The sequence below is a fragment of the Salarias fasciatus genome, chromosome 17 (genome assembly GCF_902148845.1).
Source record: "Salarias fasciatus chromosome 17, fSalaFa1.1, whole genome shotgun sequence".
Taxonomy (NCBI): Eukaryota; Metazoa; Chordata; class Actinopteri; order Blenniiformes; family Blenniidae; genus Salarias; species Salarias fasciatus.
Genome location: NC_043761.1, coordinates 18,698,997 through 18,718,132, shown reverse-complemented (window position 1 = coordinate 18,718,132; position 19,136 = coordinate 18,698,997). Strand labels below are relative to the sequence as shown.

Below are 19,136 nucleotides of genomic sequence, written 5' to 3'. Positions count from 1 at the left end.
GCTCTCGGCGTTCGGGGCTCGCGGAGAAAATAGAGAGGAGCAGAGTGGGCGCGCTGCAGAGCGCGAGCTGCTCCGCTCACGGCGCCGCGTCTATGAACCGTCAGATAGGAGCTCAATCCAAAACTCGGTGTGCGGTGCTGCCACTTCCGCGGGCGGCGCGTCCTGTGTGAACCAGGCGTTAGGTTAGCGGTTATTGTTAGCTTCAGCTAAATCTTTAAGCAGTTTATCGGTTTTGCGTTATCAAAGCGAACTTTTCAGTTAGCGGAAGAACGGTTATCGAAGCTAACTTTTTGGTTAGCTGTGCCTACCACTGCTGACTCCAGTGAACCTCGGTCGAGAGGCTGGCTTCAGACTGATGACTGGTGTTGAATAGATGACAGCAGACACATCCATCGCTCTCTCCGAGTCCTTTCTGGCTTTTGCTCGAATGAAGTCTGCTTTTCTGGAAATCGGTTTGGGAAGGATGAATTCAAGCTCTGCCACCCGACCATGAAACATCCTTTGCTCAGCAGTTGGCGCCCAGCGTTTCCACTTCATCAGGGTCTTTTTTGGCGTCCCCCACCAAACTTTCCAGGTGTTCAATCATGAAGTCAAAGGCTTCTTTTGCTTCACTAATATTGAAATTTGTTATCTGGTCTGCTTCTGTCTCTGCTGTTTGCACTGCCACTGTCAGCTCTTATTCTCCGCAGTTTTCCCACAATGTGTTTCGAATTAGGTCTTTAGAGCTCCTCCAGCTTCTTCTCACATTCACTTGCAGATTTTTCTAAGTCAGTTCTTTGCGTTTCATCTCACGCTTCTTTGTTCCGCTCAGATTCGTTTTCTGCCAGGTATTGAGCTTTAATATCATTGTTTGCTTCAGTGACATTGTTCATTTCAATTGTGAGTTTTTTTAAGCTTTCCATGAGTTCCTCCTCAGACATTATGGTGTGTGTTCGAGTTACTGTATTTGCCAGTCTGGAAATTAGACGTTTTGCTGACGTTCTACTGGTTTTCAATTGCTGCAAGACTACAGAGTCGGCCATTTTATGTTCCACTCACTGGACCTCTGTTGACTGTTGGTTTTCACTGACAAGTTGGTTTTTCACTGTCGAGTCGTCTGAGTTTCTGTGCTGCTCCGTACTTAAACAGAGCCTTCTCTTTGCATGGATGTTAAACAGGATTTCACTCAAAGAATCAGTCCAAGTTTTCTTCCAATTTTTTAAAGGCTCTATACACAACTCAACCACTCCCTGAACTTCAGGAGGCTCCTTGTTTCCTATCTTTCATGATAGGACAAGCTGATTACTGCAGGTGTGTCTGAATATCACTGTTGTGGTTACAGAGGTCAGGGACACCTGGATTAATCAGCTCGTCCTATCATGAAAGACAGGAAACAAGGAGCCTCCTGAAGTTCAGGAAGTGGTGAAGTTGTGCATGGAGTCCATTGTCCATAATTTTTTTGTTCCTTTAGTTTTCTTTTGATTTCTGAACCCTTTAGTGAGTTCTTAGTTTTCTTTGGGCTCTTCTTTAGGTTCTAAGTCTTTAGCTCTTAGTTGTTAGAAGGTTCTCTGGTGAAAACCCTTTAGAGAAGACAAAATATAGCACAATTAATCCTACGTGTGGCATTTAAGTATTTGACAAAAGTTCATTCAAAGTATTTTTTTTTTTTTTTTTTAGTAGTAGTACATTTATTCGGTCAGCAAGTAAAAAAGTAAACATTGTAACAATTGTGTACTATGATAGCATTATCATCATCATCATCGCCATCCACATAAGTTGTCATCGTCAACATCAACAACTCATCATCAAAATCATCATCAACTTCATCATCCTTTGACCGAAGGGTTTAGGCTAAAGTCAACACTTATTCTGCCTAACCCTTTTCAACCAAAACAAAATTTTCCATATTTCGTAGGAGAGAAGGAAGAAAAGAAAAAAGCAAAAAGCAAAAACAAAAACAAGAAAAAAACCCCAAACAAACGGGAGAAGAAAAAAACCAGGCTATAATTCATCAATACCATTTACAAGATAAGAGGAGTTTAGGGCGAGCACCACTGTTGTGGTTACCGCCACCTGGCCGACTCCTGCCGGGCAGCGCCTCCACCTCAACGCCGTGTCCTGAACGAGTCGAGCCCGGGAGCTCCTTACTCCCTCCTCCGGTCTCTTCCTTGCAACTACTCGTGGGCGCAGGAGTCTAGGGCATTCTCTTTTCCCTTGCTTCTTTAGCGTTTTTCCTTGTTGCGGTTTTTTTCTTTGATTGTGTTCCTCGTGACTCTCGGTACAGAAGTTGTCATTTGTTTAACCCGGACAGTCTAATTTCAGTTACACGGCTTGCTCATCTACAGACACACATTTAGATGGGTGCTGGAACCACTCAACCCAACTTTAGTGCTGTTAAATGTCCAAGTACAGGTATATGAAGACAGTATATTACTTAGTGAGTCAGCAGAAACTCTCAGCGTCATGTTCCTGCCGCCATCTTGGATGGCTCCTCCTTCTCCTCCTCTTCACACACACGGTCTCCTTGATACCATCCACCCACACTTGTCCAGTCCAGATGACATCCCGAAGTCATTGCTGTATATCAGTGTTCCTCAAACCAGACCAGAATGAGCCACTGTGGCTGCTAGTTTTTGTTCCAAACAAGCAAGAGCACACTACATTCCACCTATTTCACCAAGATACAGAGATGGGCGCAGAGCGAGAGACAGTTCTCAGCTGTTACCATGTGATAAGAGAGCCTTTCTTTCTTTCATTTTTTTTTAAGTTTGCTGCGACATTTCTTTCCAAAACACTTGGCCTGTTTGGAAAAGACAGTGGACAAAAGTTTGTAAAAGTCACTTCAAGAGTCTGTGGAGCTTTCAGTTCATACATGAAAAAAATAAATAAATAAAACAACAGACTTTTTCAGTGAAACAAAGTTTGTTGATGTTTAACTTTTCTATAGTTGTTCCATTCTTTGTTGTCAATGTTGATAGGAATAATTTGGGGAAAATTATGATTAGAATAAGTAACTGAAAGATAAATCCATTATAACTGCATACTGAAAATAAGTAATGGAAACAACGCAAGATCAGAGTATCAGCAGAAATTCTCAACACTCAAACTGAAATTCTCCAGAAATCCTCCAATCTAATGTCCAAATTTGTTTTGAAAGAAAGAAAATGAAAGTAAGACAGACTGTCTTATCACATGGTAACAGCTGAGAACCATCTCTCCCTCTGCGCCCATTTCTACATCTTGGTGAATCCACCAGTCAGAGGCCAGACTGCCCTCAGCAGTTGTGCTGAGTCAGGCCTTCTGAAGGCTGCTGTCTTAGGTTTTCATTGAAGACGGACAGAAACCAGGCAGCCAGAGAGCTCCGGGCACAGAAAACACAATCTGGCCTCCGCAGCCAAAAACTGCAACTCCTGATAGTCGAGGATTCAAAAGCTACATCTTACAACCTAATTTTTTGGACACTGGAGCAATGTTAAAAGCTCGTGCTGGTGTCCAGTGTTTGGTTTCATTTTGACCGAATTAGTCACGATGGTTGGGATCCCCCACGATGAGCGATGCCACTATCAGCAGCTCTGCCACAACAAGCCTGTAATCTTAGAGCCCAGCTTGCAGAAGCCTGGATGCTCCTGGGGAGCACCGCTGCTGGAGATAGAGAACCTCAAGCAAAAAAACTAGATAACCTGTTGCAAAGGATTTGTTTTTCCACTGCCATTGATAATGAGCTGTGGTAGTGAAAATCCATATTTTCAAGTTTGTAAGTTGTTCAGGGTTTTTCAAATCTTTACGATAAAAACACACATCCTGACATAAATACAGTTTCCACTGTTGTTAATCTAAACAAACAGAAACACATTACATATAAAGTATCTCTGATTAAGTATCGACACTATCACATTCAACTGGGCTTGAATGTGTTTTTCTTTCTTTTAATGAGGTGTTAAGCCTTCAGTGTATTTATTGAGTCCACTGTATTCTTAGCATCAACCGCACAAGCAATTTTCAACAGCACCGTTCAGCCACTTGGTTTTTAAATCCTCCATTACTGGTGCTGTCGAAAGCTTCTTGTGCGGTTGAGGTTTTCAATACGATTTTTAACTTGGATTAGGAGTGATGTATATCCACTTCCCTGAAGCTGACCATTGTCAAGTTGATCAGCAAAACTGTTTGGACATTGATGGACGATGTAAACTGTAAGGCACTGTGAGCGTGCTGGGTTTGCCTCATTCTTCCTCATCTCATCTGCTATCACTCTTACCATCTGCCGCCATGCAGCAGGCGAAGGCCTCTTACCATCTGCTATGGCTGAGCGAATGCCTGCAAGCATGAAGTTTCAATTACAATTTTTTTTTTACAATTTCTTTATTTATTTCAGGCAAAATGTAACCACAGTCACACAGGACAAAGCCATTTTCAAACCAGAAAAACCAAAATGGACGAAAACAGAAAACAAAAAATAAATGTCCTGTACCCACTAAACATAGGACGTCGCATAGACGTTCAGATCATATCCATATCACGTCGGTCCGTCTAAGACCAGTTCTGTACCAAAAAACGACGTCCAAATTAGGTCTACTATTTCGACGTCAAACTATGACCTCTATTAGACGTCTAAATATAGTTAGTCATTTCACCTGACTTTTTTGGACATCAAAATGACGTCTAACACAGGTGGGGGATTTACAAAAACAATTATATTTGGCCTAACAGTTGTTATTTGTGTGTATTAGTAGGTGTATATCAGTGATTAAACATCATTTTGAAGTACAAATACTTAACAATTTTTGTATTTCTAAAATAATTTGTAATTAAAAAAAATGAAAATCACAAATAAAATGATTATGCATCCTACTATCGAGTAGCCTTTGGCGTATTCAAAGTGTCACTTTTCTTTAGTGGGGAATTGGGGATACTCGATCAGATGCGTCATGACAAACCCGTAGGACACGCCCCATCTGGCCAAAACTCAAAATATTCCCCGTGCCACTGCCATCATACACGTGGTGACGACGTGTAGAGAACAAGCGAAAGAGAACGGTGTAAGGTCAGTCCTTGAGATTTGTTTTATGTTGCTCATTGTTCTAGTGGGCTGCTTGTCGACGTGACTAGCTATATTCTTCCAGGCAAAAACTTATAGTGTTATTTTTGGAGCTTTGGACCGAGGAATTCAGCTCACTCAGTGACCCACTAGCTGCTCTGCTGCTGCTCTGCTAACACGAGGCTCACAGCCAGACACCTGAGCGGCCCTGACCCGAGAGACAGCCGCTAACAGGGACTCTGTACAGGCGCTAGCGCCGCGGTTCCAGCGGGAAGCTAGCTGGAGGAGGAGAGCCGCCACTCGGACCTTCACCAGAGCTTCTGGCGAACGTGCAGGAACTCCGAGAGCATAAACAATGCGACCGCTGGTTTCAGTCTGTTCAGGACGCTGCCATCACGTCGACGGCTAACACCGTCCAGGATGCCGCGGCCATGCTAACAGCTAACAACTGCTACAGCTTGGCTTGCTGCATCCCCCGGAGCCTAAGCTAACCAGCTTGGTTTGCTATACCATTCAGGAGACCTGGCTAACCTGGTCTTGGCCTGCTGCATCTCCCTGGACCTTGGGTAACCACACAAAACTGTAGCACTGTTACTTAATCATTCGTGATGTGCAGTAAGATGAAGATGACGGCATTGCTTATTATATTACTAGGCTGCTTGACATTTTGGGACGTGGGACAAAACATGGTCTTCTGTGTTAGTACTACTGTCGAGGTGCTAAGAATGCAGGACACCTACTACAGCGGCACTAGTTCTGCAGCCGTGCACTCTGTTTGGTCATCAATTTGTTGTCAGTTTTTCCTGTGAACCTACCCAAAGTCCAAAGCACTTTTGCTTTATATCATCTGACTGCTTCGCTTAATGCTAGCCGTTGTTATGCTTCAACACTTGTGACATACACTGTGAAGCAAATATTTACCTCAGCCAGGAGGTTATCGAATCACGTCGGTTGGTTTGTTGGTTGGTTTGTTAGCAAGATTCCGGAAAAAGTAATGGTTGGATTGCAATGAAATTTTGTGGAAAGGTGGGTCTTGGGCTGTCTTAGAATCAGAATTGTTGCCAGAAGTTGAGCTTGCATGGGCATTTTTTAAAGAAAGTTTTGAAAAAACTTTAAACAAACATGCTTATTTTTGGAAATTCAGAGTGAAAGGACAAATAACCCCTGGTTTTCCCCTGAATTGTCGGATGCTATCAGTGTGACTGGGCATGGGCCAAAGCCAGGACAAGTGGTTTTGCCACTGGTCATCTTTCAGACAACTGAGAAACAAGTGTACATCTTTAATCAAAAAAATCTAAATCCACATATCATTTATCTGTGACAACTGACAACCTTAAAGAATAAGTTTGGTTTAAACAGTTTTCATGTTGTTTATAGAAGGGAGTAGAACAATATACTCATCCAAAAGGGTTTTCTGGTCCAAACAGTGCTTTGGGAGAAATTTAGATCCAAAATTGAGCTGCAAACATCCGTATACTGTTAGCCAATGGGACGTGTGGCGCCGGCTCCCAAAACGGCTTTCATCGTCCAAAAACTCATTAGTATCTCCAATATTTCCTCATGTCCACTCACGCCACTCCGCCACAACAGCCCAGTGTCACAAGACACATGCTGTTTAGGTTTTACAGATCTCTGAAGTGAATACGGTGATAAGGCTGTAAACTGAAGTACATTCACCAAGAGACACAGTAGGTGGCGCTGTGCACCAAAGTTGTTGGTTGCCACCCGCTCCAAAGAAGATGATGATCTCTGAACTGCAAACATCATCTTCTTCTTCTTTGTGTGTGTGTATACATATATATAATGTTTGTGTGTGTTTTCACACGTGCAGGTGTGAGCGCGTGCAATGACCATTTCTACTTTCTGTCACATTTACAAGGAAACTTTCTAAAACTGTTCTCTGCCTTTCCTTCAGGTGGACAGCCTGACTTCGGACGGACAGCCAAACACAACTGAGGTGGATACAACTATCACATACACTCAAATGTCCAGTCTTTGTTTTTTAAAGGTTACGTGAAGCTAATAGTGCACGTTTACATTTTCAGATGACCCACAGAATAAAAAAATTCCGGAAACTCAAAAGAGACCTACACGAACTTCTCAGACGTTCAGACAGTAGCGACCAGGATAGTGCTAGCGAGAATCCAAGGGCTGCAAGTGTAGCTGGAGACAGTGAGTCTGGTCCTTCAGGGTCAGTGAATGTTAGTGCACCTGGGGCACCACACAGCATCGACTTTGAGACTGATTTTGACTGTACTGACTCTGAATCTGAATCGTTGATCGCTGACCCTGAAGTGACAAGCAGCTTTGAGGAAGAACTAAGACAGTGGGCACTGGAACACAAATTGACACACAGAGCAATCAATGGGTTATTGCCAATATTAAGGAAACAAGGCCACCTATTGCCTTTGGATTGCCGAACACTCCTCAGTACACCACAGACAAGTGTGACAGAACCCAAATGTGGCGGCCAGTATAAGTATTACGGGCTGGAGAAGGGCATCCTTCGTTACCTGAGACACCTGGAGGGGCATGATGTGCACCTCAGTGTAAACATCGATGGTGTACCACTATTTAAAAGTAGTGGAGTGCAGTGCTGGCCGATACTGGTGAAGTGTGGCAGATTTGATCCATTTATTGTTGCCATTTTTAGTGGGTCAAAGAAGCCTAGCCCTGTTGAGGAATACCTTCGAGACTTCCTGACTGAGTATGCTCACCTCAAACAAGATGGCATAACTTTTGAAGGCCAGACTTACTCTGTCACCATTGTCTCCTTGGTCTGTGATGCGCCAGCTAGGGCGTTTCTGAAATGCATCAAGGGTCATACTTCATATGAGAGCTGCGACAGATGCATCACCAGGGGTACCCGTGTTGAGGGAAGAGTAGTTTTCACCCATCATGAATGCACTTCCCGTACGGATGATGGTTTCTCTAAATGGGAGTACAAGAACCACCAGCAAGGAGTCAGCCCCTTCATTGCTGCTGGAGTGCCTTGCATTACCTCTTTTGTCTTGGACTACATGCACATGGTCTGCTTGGGTGTGGTGAGACGCATGTTGGTGTACTTGACACAGGGCCCGACAACCTGTCGGTTATCAGCAAGACAAAAGGAAACCATTTCTGAGAAACTGGTTGCTCTGAGAGGCAAGATGCCCAGCGATTTTGCCCGACAGCCCCGAGCTTTACACGAGCTTGACAGATGGAAAGCAACTGAACTCAGGCAGTTTCGCCTCTACACTGGACCTGTCGTGCTGAAAAACGTGTTGTCCCCGGAACTGTACCAACATTTCGTGTCCTTGACGGTGGCTATGTCAATACTGCTGGAGTCAGATGACAGGATTCGCAATGGTTATGTCCAGTATGCCCAAGACCTGCTCCAGCACTTTGTCAGGAACAGTGCTCACCTCTATGGTGAGACCTTCCCAGTGTACAATGTACATGGATTAACGCATCTCCACGAAGATGTCCGCCACTTCCAGTGCTCATTAAATGAAGTGTCATGTTTCCCCTTTGAAAATTACCTCCAGAAAATTAAGAAGCATGTCAGGAGTGGAAGAAGTCCTCTGGAACAGGTGACGAGGCGTTTGGCGGAACTGGAACACTCAGACATGAGTATGAGCACTACAAAGCCTAAAAAGATCTCTTCCATCAAAGCAAAGGACTGTTACTTTCTTTTGAAAGATCAACGATTCGCCTTCATTCGACAGCAGAATGCAGATGGTTCTTTTGAATGCGAAATCCTGCACCAGCGTCACACGTCACCATTGTTTAGCCAACCCTGTAGCTCTGGACTGCTCGATATAGTGTGCACAAGAAACGGACAGGTCAGGATGACAAATGCACAGTTGCTTGAGCGGGACCTGTTTCGGAAGGTGGCCTGCCTACCTCAAGAAGCTGGTGGGTTTGTCCTCATGCCCCTTCGTCACTCCCTGGAGCACTGAAATTGAAGGTTAATTTTTTATTTATGTTATCTAGAACCCACCAGAGATCACTGTTGATCACCTTTTCCGTTTTTTTTTTTTTCCTTTCTCAGTGACGGCTACCTGCATTTCCTTCATTTCACCCTAACCATAAATCACTGTTCGTTCCTCACCTCTTTCCATAACAGGCTTCACCCCCAGTAACCTTCATCCGTATTCTGCACATCTGCCAACTCTATTGTCTTGTCATCTAACCCTCTAATGTAGTCATTTGTGGTTTTGTTACTCCTTATTAGATTCTTTGTAAGTTCTGAGTCTAACATTCTAACATCTAACATTCTAACAAACATGTAACATTACAATTATTGTTTTTTGTTTTGACCTGCAGTGACTTTCAATGTGTCTAAGGGTCCCTTTGGATTCTTTGCTTGGATTTTTAATTCAAATAATTTTGAGAACCACTGTTCATGTACTACTTTATTCGTGTAAATGTAGATGATAATGTCACTGCAAATGTGTTCTGTCCTTTCCAGTCATGTATGCGAGGGCTGTGTGGAAAGAGGGAGACCGGGAGGAGGAAGGCGTGGTCCCAGAGAACTGGATAGATATTGAAAAAAGAATTGTTCGGTGGCCTTGCAGCTACAATGCAACAAAAACAGAAAAGGCTATAAGGGAGCGGGTGGAACCAGTGGAGGACTGGCTCGTCTTCCCTTTAGTGAAAATAAAGATGACCTCAGGCAAGTGTGGTTGTGGCTGCTTGTGTTAAAGTTGATTCATCCAAGGAGACAAAGGATAACTTCTGCAAATTTTGACATGCAGTTGTAATGCTTGGACTACCCTGGACTTGTCAGCACCAGAGAATTTTTTTTTTTTCTTTCTTTTCAGCCGTTTCCAAGAGCCTGGTCATTGTAATGGGGGCAGAGTATGTTTACATTCCAAGAAACATCTTAATTTATTCCCAATAACATTCAAAAGGTTATGCAACATCAGCAGACGACGAGCAAATAGCATATTGAAATTGGCAGAAGTTCTCCTTTGAGCTTGTGTGTAGCTAATCTGTTTGAATAATTATGACCGAGATGAATTAGTTTTCAAAGATGTTAATGATTGTTTTGTTATTGAATCATAGCAAAGCGCAGAGAATGTGCTCTTTATAACATGACGAGCCAGGCCGAGGATGACGAGGACGATGAGGTGGTTGCAAAAAAGAGGCAGCGGGAGGAAAAGCATTCCGGAGGACTTCCTAGAAAATGGTATAGCATTTTATTCTTGACATTCGTACAATGCATGGAAGGCAGGCATTCATATAACATAGATGATTGTGTAATCTGACAATGGGCATCAAATTTTATACAATTAACATTTTTCATATTTACAGATAATTCGGAATCTGATCAGGAAAACAACAGAGGTATTATCTTCAGTCTATAATGATTTTCTAAAATGGTTCTGGAATGAAGCATATACATTTTTATGACGTTTCTGTTTTGCATGGGTATTTGTAAATAACTACAATAAGTAATTTGTTATTGATACTTGTGTTTCTAATAGGTGTAACCGTGTCAAGCTTCCCTAAGCCTCCAGCCAAGCTGCCTCCCCTTCTTAATGCAGACATGAGTGAACATCCCGAAGCAGAAAGGTGTGCTTCCAGGTATGCTTGTTGACATTTTTGTGCCTTTTTTCTGTATTTTTGTGTATTCTGTGCCGAATACAATGCAATCAGAGCTCTAAATTAACGTTTTTTTATCACCAGCCAAAATGGCTAGTAGATGTTAATCTTACTAGCCAAACACACACTCACTAATGGGTCAAAGTGGCTTGTAAGTTGCTTACTCTGCCAGACGCCTGTCCAGCACTCCCTTCACCAGGCGCCCGTCCAGGTCTCACTCCACCAGACCCCCGTCCAGGTCTCCCTCCACCAGGCGCCCGTCCAGGTCTCCCTCCACCAGGCCCCCGTCCAGGTCTCCCTCCACCAGGCGCCCGTCCAGGTCTCCCTCCACCAGGCCCCCGTCCAGGTCTCCCTCCACCAGGCGCCCGTCCAGGTCTCACTCCACCAGGCCCCCGTCCAGGTCTCACCCCACCAGGCGCTCGTCCAGGTCTCACTCCACCAGGCGCCGATCCAGGTCTCCTTTACACAGACGCCCGTCCACGTCTCGCTATGCCAGATATGGTGAGTTTAAATTCAATTTAATGAAAGCACTGTGCAATCAAGTATTTTGTACTAATGCACGCCTGATTGCTGAATAGTACTCTTTTGTAGCCCAAGTCTGTTCAGTTTGTCCATGATCAATTTCTAACTCAACATTTCTGCGTTTTCAGATGTCAGAACCTGGACGTTCCCATTGCCTCAGGAGGGTAAGTCTAGTATTATTGATTGTATCAAATGTTAATCATGCAGATGTGACTGCAAAAATGAGTTTTGGATTAAAAGTATGAAATAACCTCCCTGGACATTGATCTATCTCTCCCTACAGAAACTACGTGTTTTTTTAACACTTAATTATCTGTCCTTTTGGAGTCGTATTCTAATCGCAATAATCTTGGGATTGTTTCAGTGTTTCAGAAAAAGGTTTTAACATTGCTTCTTGAGCTTCGGGATAAGGATTCCCAGCACACGTCAGCACGCGTCAGGAACATCGTCAGGATGGAGACCATGGAGCAGTTTGACGAGGAGGAGGAGCATCTCACTGACGAGAGTAACTTTGAACACATGGTGGGTTTTTACAAATCTGAAAATGTCTAGTCAATAGCGTTGAAGTGAAGACATATTGCCGAGCACTTAGGATGCATATTCCAACAGGTGCAGCGTCTGGCTAGAGTAGGAGGAAGGGACCCAAAAGAGTGCGTCCGAAAAGTCCTTGACAGGTGTGTTTATGCTGACGGCTGGTAAACATTTTGCACACTGAACAGATCTATATACCTGCTTCCTAACCATTGGGCTACAACTGCCAGCTACACAGCAGTATTGCCAGCTATGTATTTCAAGTTATTATTAGTAGTCAACTATACTAGAAGGAACTTGAAGTATGTAATTGGTAATATTTAAGTAGCTGGTAGCTGTAGTGTCATGGCTAGGGAGCAGATCTGCAGATTGTTAATTTGCATGTTCAAAATATTTTAAGTGACTGTAAATTTCTAACATGCTTGTAATGCCCTCAAAGTCGGTCAGCCAAAAAGTATTATAAGTTGTGTTCCTAATTTTTTTTTTTTTTTTTTTGTAAAGGCTGTTCTCGAACACCCTAATGGCGCAATTTAATATGATGGGCAAGGGCCACAAGGACAAAAGAGCTTTAAGGGGCACAAGAATCTTCAAGGCAATACAAGGTAAGTCCATATCTACCTAATAATGCAGCAAATCTCTGTCTTTAGTGTCTTACACCTATCTCCACTGAATGATCTACAATTTGGAGGGTGCATTCCCTGTAGTATTGCGGGTTGCAGTGCAGTTTCAAGCTGTTACGACATACAGCACCAAAGATATTAGACAAATCCAATATAAATCGCAATATACCCATTTTGCATACAATCCCTCCCCCTTGCGAAAGTAGAATGTGGGAAAATGATGGGTCATTGGGGTATTTACTTCTTCCTGTAGTTTTTGACAGTAGCCATTGAATTTATTTCTATCGTCCTCATTTCGCTTGCAATTCAGTCGTTACAGTCTCCAATAGGAAGTTCAACAACAGCTACAAGTTTCTCCTTAGCTTTGTTTTCCTCATACTTTCCTCTGACAAGTGACAATTGTTCTAGGTGAAATCCATTTGCAAACATGACTTTCCCTCATGACTGACAGGAACAGGGACTGCAGCTCCATACCAGTAGCGGCCGGTGGAGGTGGCGGGAGCGCTTGTTTCCATACCCGCGCATTCCAGGCTGGCAGTGTTGAGGAAACCAGTTTAGTAAAAATCATCGTTGCCTACCTGTTGTGTTGTTTGGAATGCGCCTTGAATGCGAAACGAGCACTCCCGTCAATGCAGAAGTGAATTAACACCGCACCGCCCGCGGCTGGCAATGTGGGTGGACAAAACAAGCTCTCTCACCACCTGCGCCCCACGCTACGGGCCGCTACTGCTCCATACCCAACTTGATGAACATATTTGGGTCAGTGATGTTTTAGTAGTAGGACAGTATTGGTGTAGGCCTATACATAGGCCTAACACTTCTCTTATTTTCATTTGCACTAAAGACAATGTCTCATGTGCGCACGTGTCTGCTGTTGTCATATAATTCAAAACATTTTCTTCATCTTCCAGCTGACAGAAAACACAATACGGGCACAGGCTCTGCAGTAGTAATATTGTAGAATGAACTTTGGCTGCTTTCAAATTGGAAATTTACTTGTCTTTCACGTTACATCTGTCAGACAGACTAGTTGTACCGTCTTAATATTTGCTGATGCTTATTGATCCAGTATTGGATGCATGGGCATAGGGGATGACAGATTTCTTAAAGCTCGTGTCCGGATTTTCCATTCATTTCCAATGTATGTATCATTTTTCAACAGAGCTTAAATGTGTCAGTCTGGTTCGATACTTAACTATAATATTAGCATAAAGCAATATAAAAATTTATTTATGATCCCCGCCTTCGTCTCATAGACCCCCATGTCATCCAAAAATGCACTGGTCAGCATCAGCCAATAGATTTCGAGCTTCCACCTTGTCATGCTGTCAATCAACATGTGCACGCAGCCAGAGAGCACGCGCACTCACCCAGCAGAGGTGAGTTAGCAACGCAGCAGCCGCCGCGCTTACCTCGGGTATATCCACTGTCTGCTGAACATCCGCTGTAGACAGCTAAATGTGTCGGATGCTGTAGGACTCGGAGGCTCTCATTTTCACCCGACGGATAATTCGCTTGTACAATTAAAGGGGCGTGGCTTGGTCGCTCATGAAAGCAGAGGGAGGGCGGAACCTCGAGACGTTGGATTAAAAAAACCTCTCTCTTCCAAAACTCCGGACACGAGCTTTAATATCACTTGTCTTTTCTACTCTTGCAGAAGGAGTTATGAGGTTTGATAAGGCGGCAACAGAAGACCTCATCAAGCAAACCATCGCTGACCACCTGAAGCATGCGCCACAGAGACGTCCGAGAGTTTTATAAGGAGTCACACTTACGCTTTATGCTTCTGTTGCTATGGCCTGCTGTGTCAACCTCTCCTCCAGACGTGTTCTGCCCCCCCACCCCCCACCCCCCACCACCACCACCACCACCACCACCACATTTGAGGACCATTTCTTTTGATTCCTTCACTTTCACAAGTAGAGTTGTTCAGAGTTGTAGAGTTTTTTTTGTTTGTTTTGTATTTGAATAGTAGATGTTACTATATTATTGTATGTAAAATTTTGATTCCACTGAATGTTACAATTTTTTTATTATTGTGTTCTCTATTAAAAATGGAAAAATTGTGAATATATTATTGTATTGCTCTGGAAAACTTGGATTCTACTGAATGTTACTTTTTTTTTTTTATTTTCTATTGAAAATGGAAAATTTGTGAATATATTGTATTGCTCTGGAAAATTTTGATTCTACTGAATTTTGCTATTTTTTTATTATTGTGTTCTCTATTAAAATGGAAAAATTGTGAATATATTATTGTATTGCTCTGGAAAACTTGGATTCTACCGAATGTTACTATTTATTTTTATTGTATTCTCGATTAAAGAATGAAAAAAATGTTACTTTCATTACTCTTTTATTGCTCTCTGTATTGAAAACTGGAAAATTGATTCTACTGAATTGTGATTTCATTTGAAAATGGTTTTCAGTTCTGAATCAGTCTATACAAGAACCCTTTACCCTTAATTTTCTTTAAATGCCACCACTGCTGGGTGTTAAGCTGTCTGGTTTAACTTTTTTGCTTTGAAAATCGGCTATCTTAATTCAACCAGTCTGTGGATAAGAATTGACCTGTTTGCTAGTCCTCTATGGTTAACTCGTTTAGCAAATGGAGTTTTGGATAGAATACATTTCACGGCAGCACCTGGGGGGTGGGGTTGGGGAGGGGCTTGAGCGTCAGCGTGCCTGGCTGCACTACTGAGGTAAGGAGGGGCAGGAGAGGTCCAATTCAATTTCGAAAAAGACGTTGGGAAGACGTCCCTAAATGACCCGATTTGGACTAGAATTGGCCCTTGTCTGGAGGTCCTGGTGACGTCGATACCCGACGTCGAAATTACGTAAAAATAAAGACGTCATCTGGCGTTACATTCTGCACCTTGTGGGTACCTTGTTGGGACGTCCGAAAATTACCTTAAGAAGACGTTGATTCAACGTCTTTTTGCGCAGTGGGGTACGTTAAATCAGGCTGCCTGAAAGGGAGTGGGAAGAAGAAAAAACTTTTGATAACCCCCTCCCTACTCCACATTTTCTCAATCATAATGATCTTCATTGCCACTTCTGCCAACAGAACAAGAACAAAACAAGCTGAATTTAGCATCTTGAACTTAATTGTGCATATGCACTTTATACCAGATATTAGATGTTCAAGTGCTAACATTACCATGGTAACATAACTATACAATTTCAACAATTTCATACCAACAATGGTATACATATCAAACAATATCAGCAATGGTATACATATTAATCAATACCAGCAATGGTAAATACAGTACATACCAACAGTGGTAAGGATATTGGACACTGACACTTACAAGACACATATAACCCTCTTTCCATATATCATACTTAAGGCGTTGGAAAAAACCTCAATATGATCGTAAGTACTTTCTTGTTGTAAAGGATGTATAAGTTTCTTTGGCACCAAGCTGATGCGCACTATGAATCGAATTAAAACTTCTATGAAATTATTAACTTATGTTACAATGCTGCATTGTATTATTGACACCAGGCACAGCCACTTCTATTCCCTTCATTATTACGATACACCGTTCGTACAGCCACACATGTACGTCTGTGAATCGAGCAGATTAAGTCAGTTTTAAAATATGCAAAAAAAATGTACTTGTTGGTGTCCTGCACTATGCATTAAAAGGGGCAAGATTTGGATACTGATGTCAGAAGAGGGTACTCTTCAAACACCAGTCCACCTCTTGCTATTCTTATGCTTATTTGTATGTGCTGTTAATGGATTTGTGTGTACTGGACTGTGCATTAAAAGGAGCAGGTGGTTTAGGTGATCTGATACCAGGAGGAGGTGCCCTTTGAGTCTCAGTCGCCTCCTGCTCACCCTATCCTTTTGTGTATTTATTTTTCTCATTTTTATAATTGCTTGGTTCCATGGCACCTGAAAAGATTCTGGCCATGTCTTCTGCATGTGAGAGGAGGGCTGGATGTCTTCTGTTACATTAGATGCTGAGCAGGAAGGAGCCAGAGATGAGGTGGATGGACTGGAAAATTGTGAAGATGCTGAGCAGGAAAACACGGAGGACTGTCACGCCCTGTGCCCCTGCGGCCACGTGGGGGCCCTCGGGTCCTGTTTTGTTTGTCTTCCCTCATGTTCTCCTGCCTGGTCACCTGCCTGCTCCTCTTGTTCTCCTGTCTGATCTCTGTCTCGTTAACTACCTAATGTGCTGCACCTGTCCTGCCCCCTTTATAAGCCCTGCTGTCCTGGTGTGTCTTGTCAGCTCCTTGTGGGTGTGTCCGTGTGTTTGCGTGTCCTGGCCTGGACCAGCTGTGTTTTTTGAGTTTCCTGAGTTCCTGGTTTCCTGACCTCCTGAGTTCTTCTGGAAAATAAAGACCCTTTTGAACTCCGCCTGGCTGCCTGCGCCTGGGTCCTTCCACCTCGCATCGTGACAGGGAGGCAGAATGACTGGAAAGTGATGCAGAATCACTGTTGTCGGCAGTGGTGGGAGAAGGCAGGATGCCAATGTTCAAGGTGACGATCTCTGTCTCTAAAATTGACCAAAGTATGAAATCACACAACTTTTAATTGTTTTTAATGAATTATGATGTATAATGAAATATTAAGTAAGCAAACATACCCAGTTTGAATGCATCCAAAAGTTTTCTATGTCAAATAACAGGCAATAAATTTGCAATATCATCTTGTTTGACATATCTAAGGTCGTGTTTTGACTCTAAACCCAGAGCTAATTAACCTCGCGATCAAAATCTATAGGTGGACTCTTGTGAGTATAGGTGAGTCCACCTATAGACTTGGTGAAATAGGTGGAATGTAGTGTGCTCTTGCTTGTTTGGAACAAAAACTAGTAGCCACAGTGGCTCATTCTGGTCTGGTTTGAGGAACACTGATATACGGCAATGACTTCGGGATGTCATCTGGACTAGACAAGTGTGGGCGGATGGTATCAAGGAGACCGCGTGTGTGAAGAGGAGGAGGAGGAGGAGCCATCCAAGATGGCGGCAGGAACATGACGCTGAGAGTTTCTGCTGACTCACTAAGTAATATACTTTCTTCATATACCTGTACTTGGACATTTAACAGCACTAAAGTTGGGTTTGAGTGGTTCTAGCACCCATCTAAATGTGTGTCTGTGGATAAGCAAGCCGTGTAACTGAAATTAGACTGTCCGGGTTAAACAAATGACAACTTCTGTACCAAGAGTCACGAGGAACACAATCAAAGAAAAAACTGCAACAAGGAAAAACGCTAAAGAACCAAGGGAAAAGAGAATGCCCTAGACTCGTGCGCCCATGAGTAGTTGCAAGGAAGAGACCGGAGGAGGGAGTAAGGAGCTCCCGGGCTCGACTCGTTCAGGACACGGCGTGGAGGTGGAGGCGCTGCCCCGCAGGAGCCGGCCAGGTGGCGGTAACCACAACAGCGGTGCTCGCCCTAAGCAACGGCAGGCTGGAGTATTTCTCTCCAACAGGTTTGAAACAAGTGAAGAGGAGGACGGAATGATCACAAACATGCGAGGAGAAAGTCGAGAGGAGGCCTTGAATACGGACATTGTGGCGGCTGTGGATGCCGAAAGTGACTTTATAATGAATGACTTTGGAACAGAGGAGCTCACAAAAGTAGTTCTAATCACTATCAAAGCGGCAGTTCCTGCAGTGGTGAAAGCGGAGCAAAAGCAGCTCATGTTATCAGTGGACTGTAGCCGAATTAACAAGAACACAGTGGAAACTCGCTACAAAGATGACGAGCTGGAGCAGTACAGCCGCAAGGAGAATATACGCATTACTGGGACTGAAGAGGAGTCCATTGGAGCGGTGGAAACTGAGGACCAGCTCGTGGAGAAAGTTCGCAATCTAGCAGCGGCCACAGGTACGAGGATTAAGGAAAGTGACATATCTACGGCACACTGGCTTGGGGGACCGAGCAGACAAGGGATCACTCGGCCATTGCCATCATTCAGCTCCATCCTCTGGCTCAAACTGACTGTTGAACGAATACTGAAAGACCAACACATCCAAAAGTGGCAAACTGAAATTAGAGAAATGACTTCCTGCGACTTTTACGCACAGATAACGGAAAATTACAATTTAGAGAAATATTTACTTTGTGAAAATGTTAGGTATAGGCAGGCCATTTGCAACTTTACAACACATAAGGATTCCAAAGGTCATTGGTAGGTACAAAGGACTGGAAAGAAAACCAAGAATCTGTAAACTATGTAATGCTAATTCTGTGAGTAACAACCTGCATGTCGTGCTTGAGTGTACAAATAGAGAAATAAAGTGTTTTAACAGAAAAATATTTTGTTACATATTGTACAAAAAAAAACTCCATGTACAAGATGACTTGTTTATTTCAGTCCACAAACACGAGAACTATTTGTAAATTGGGTGCTTTTTTGAAAGAGGTTCTTCATCTTTTGTGTTGAAGTGTGTGTCTTTCTGTTTGTCAGTAAGATGTTTGTGCTCCGTACCATGGACATGGTGAAGAGCAAATAAAGTAACGAAACAAAAAAATAAAAAAAACAAAAGAGTTAGGATTGTCACTACTGAAGGGGCGAACAGAGATTTGCACCCAAAGTCCATTGTCCTGAGGCTGTACACACAAAGAAGTGAGGGAGGACTGGTGATTGTCAAAGCCACCATCCAGGAAAAAACACCATCCCTCCAAGAATATGTCCAGAAAATGGGCCCCAATGACAGCCTGCTAAGTGAATGCCTCAGCCAAGTGAAACCCCTTGAGAAAGAGGAGCCAGAGGAGGGATCATGGAAAGACAAACCCCTACATGGCATGTACCACCGACAAACTGAAGAAGTAGCTGACACAGAAAGAACATACCGGTGGCTGGACTGAAAGAACACAGAGGCAGTGGTCATGG

General features: G+C 43.3%; 2 protein-coding genes across 6 annotated transcripts in view; both read left to right on the top strand.

Moving 5' to 3' along the window:
- Positions 1-19,136, top strand: part of LOC115403871 (interferon-induced protein 44-like) — a 391,401-nt gene that overhangs the window by 100,417 nt on the left and 271,848 nt on the right. The window contains exon 8 of one of the 2 annotated variants that reach the window (XM_030112908.1): positions 7,205-7,213. The exons of the other annotated variant lie outside the window; for it this stretch is intronic. The gene's annotated coding sequence lies outside the window, so the exon portion shown is untranslated. The remainder of the gene's footprint in view (positions 1-7,204; positions 7,214-19,136) is intronic. 2 annotated transcript variants of the gene reach the window in all.
- The window catches only part of LOC115403851 (uncharacterized), a 244,366-nt gene that overhangs the window by 113,963 nt on the left and 111,267 nt on the right, over positions 1-19,136 (top strand). The gene's annotated exons all lie outside the window — the stretch shown is intronic.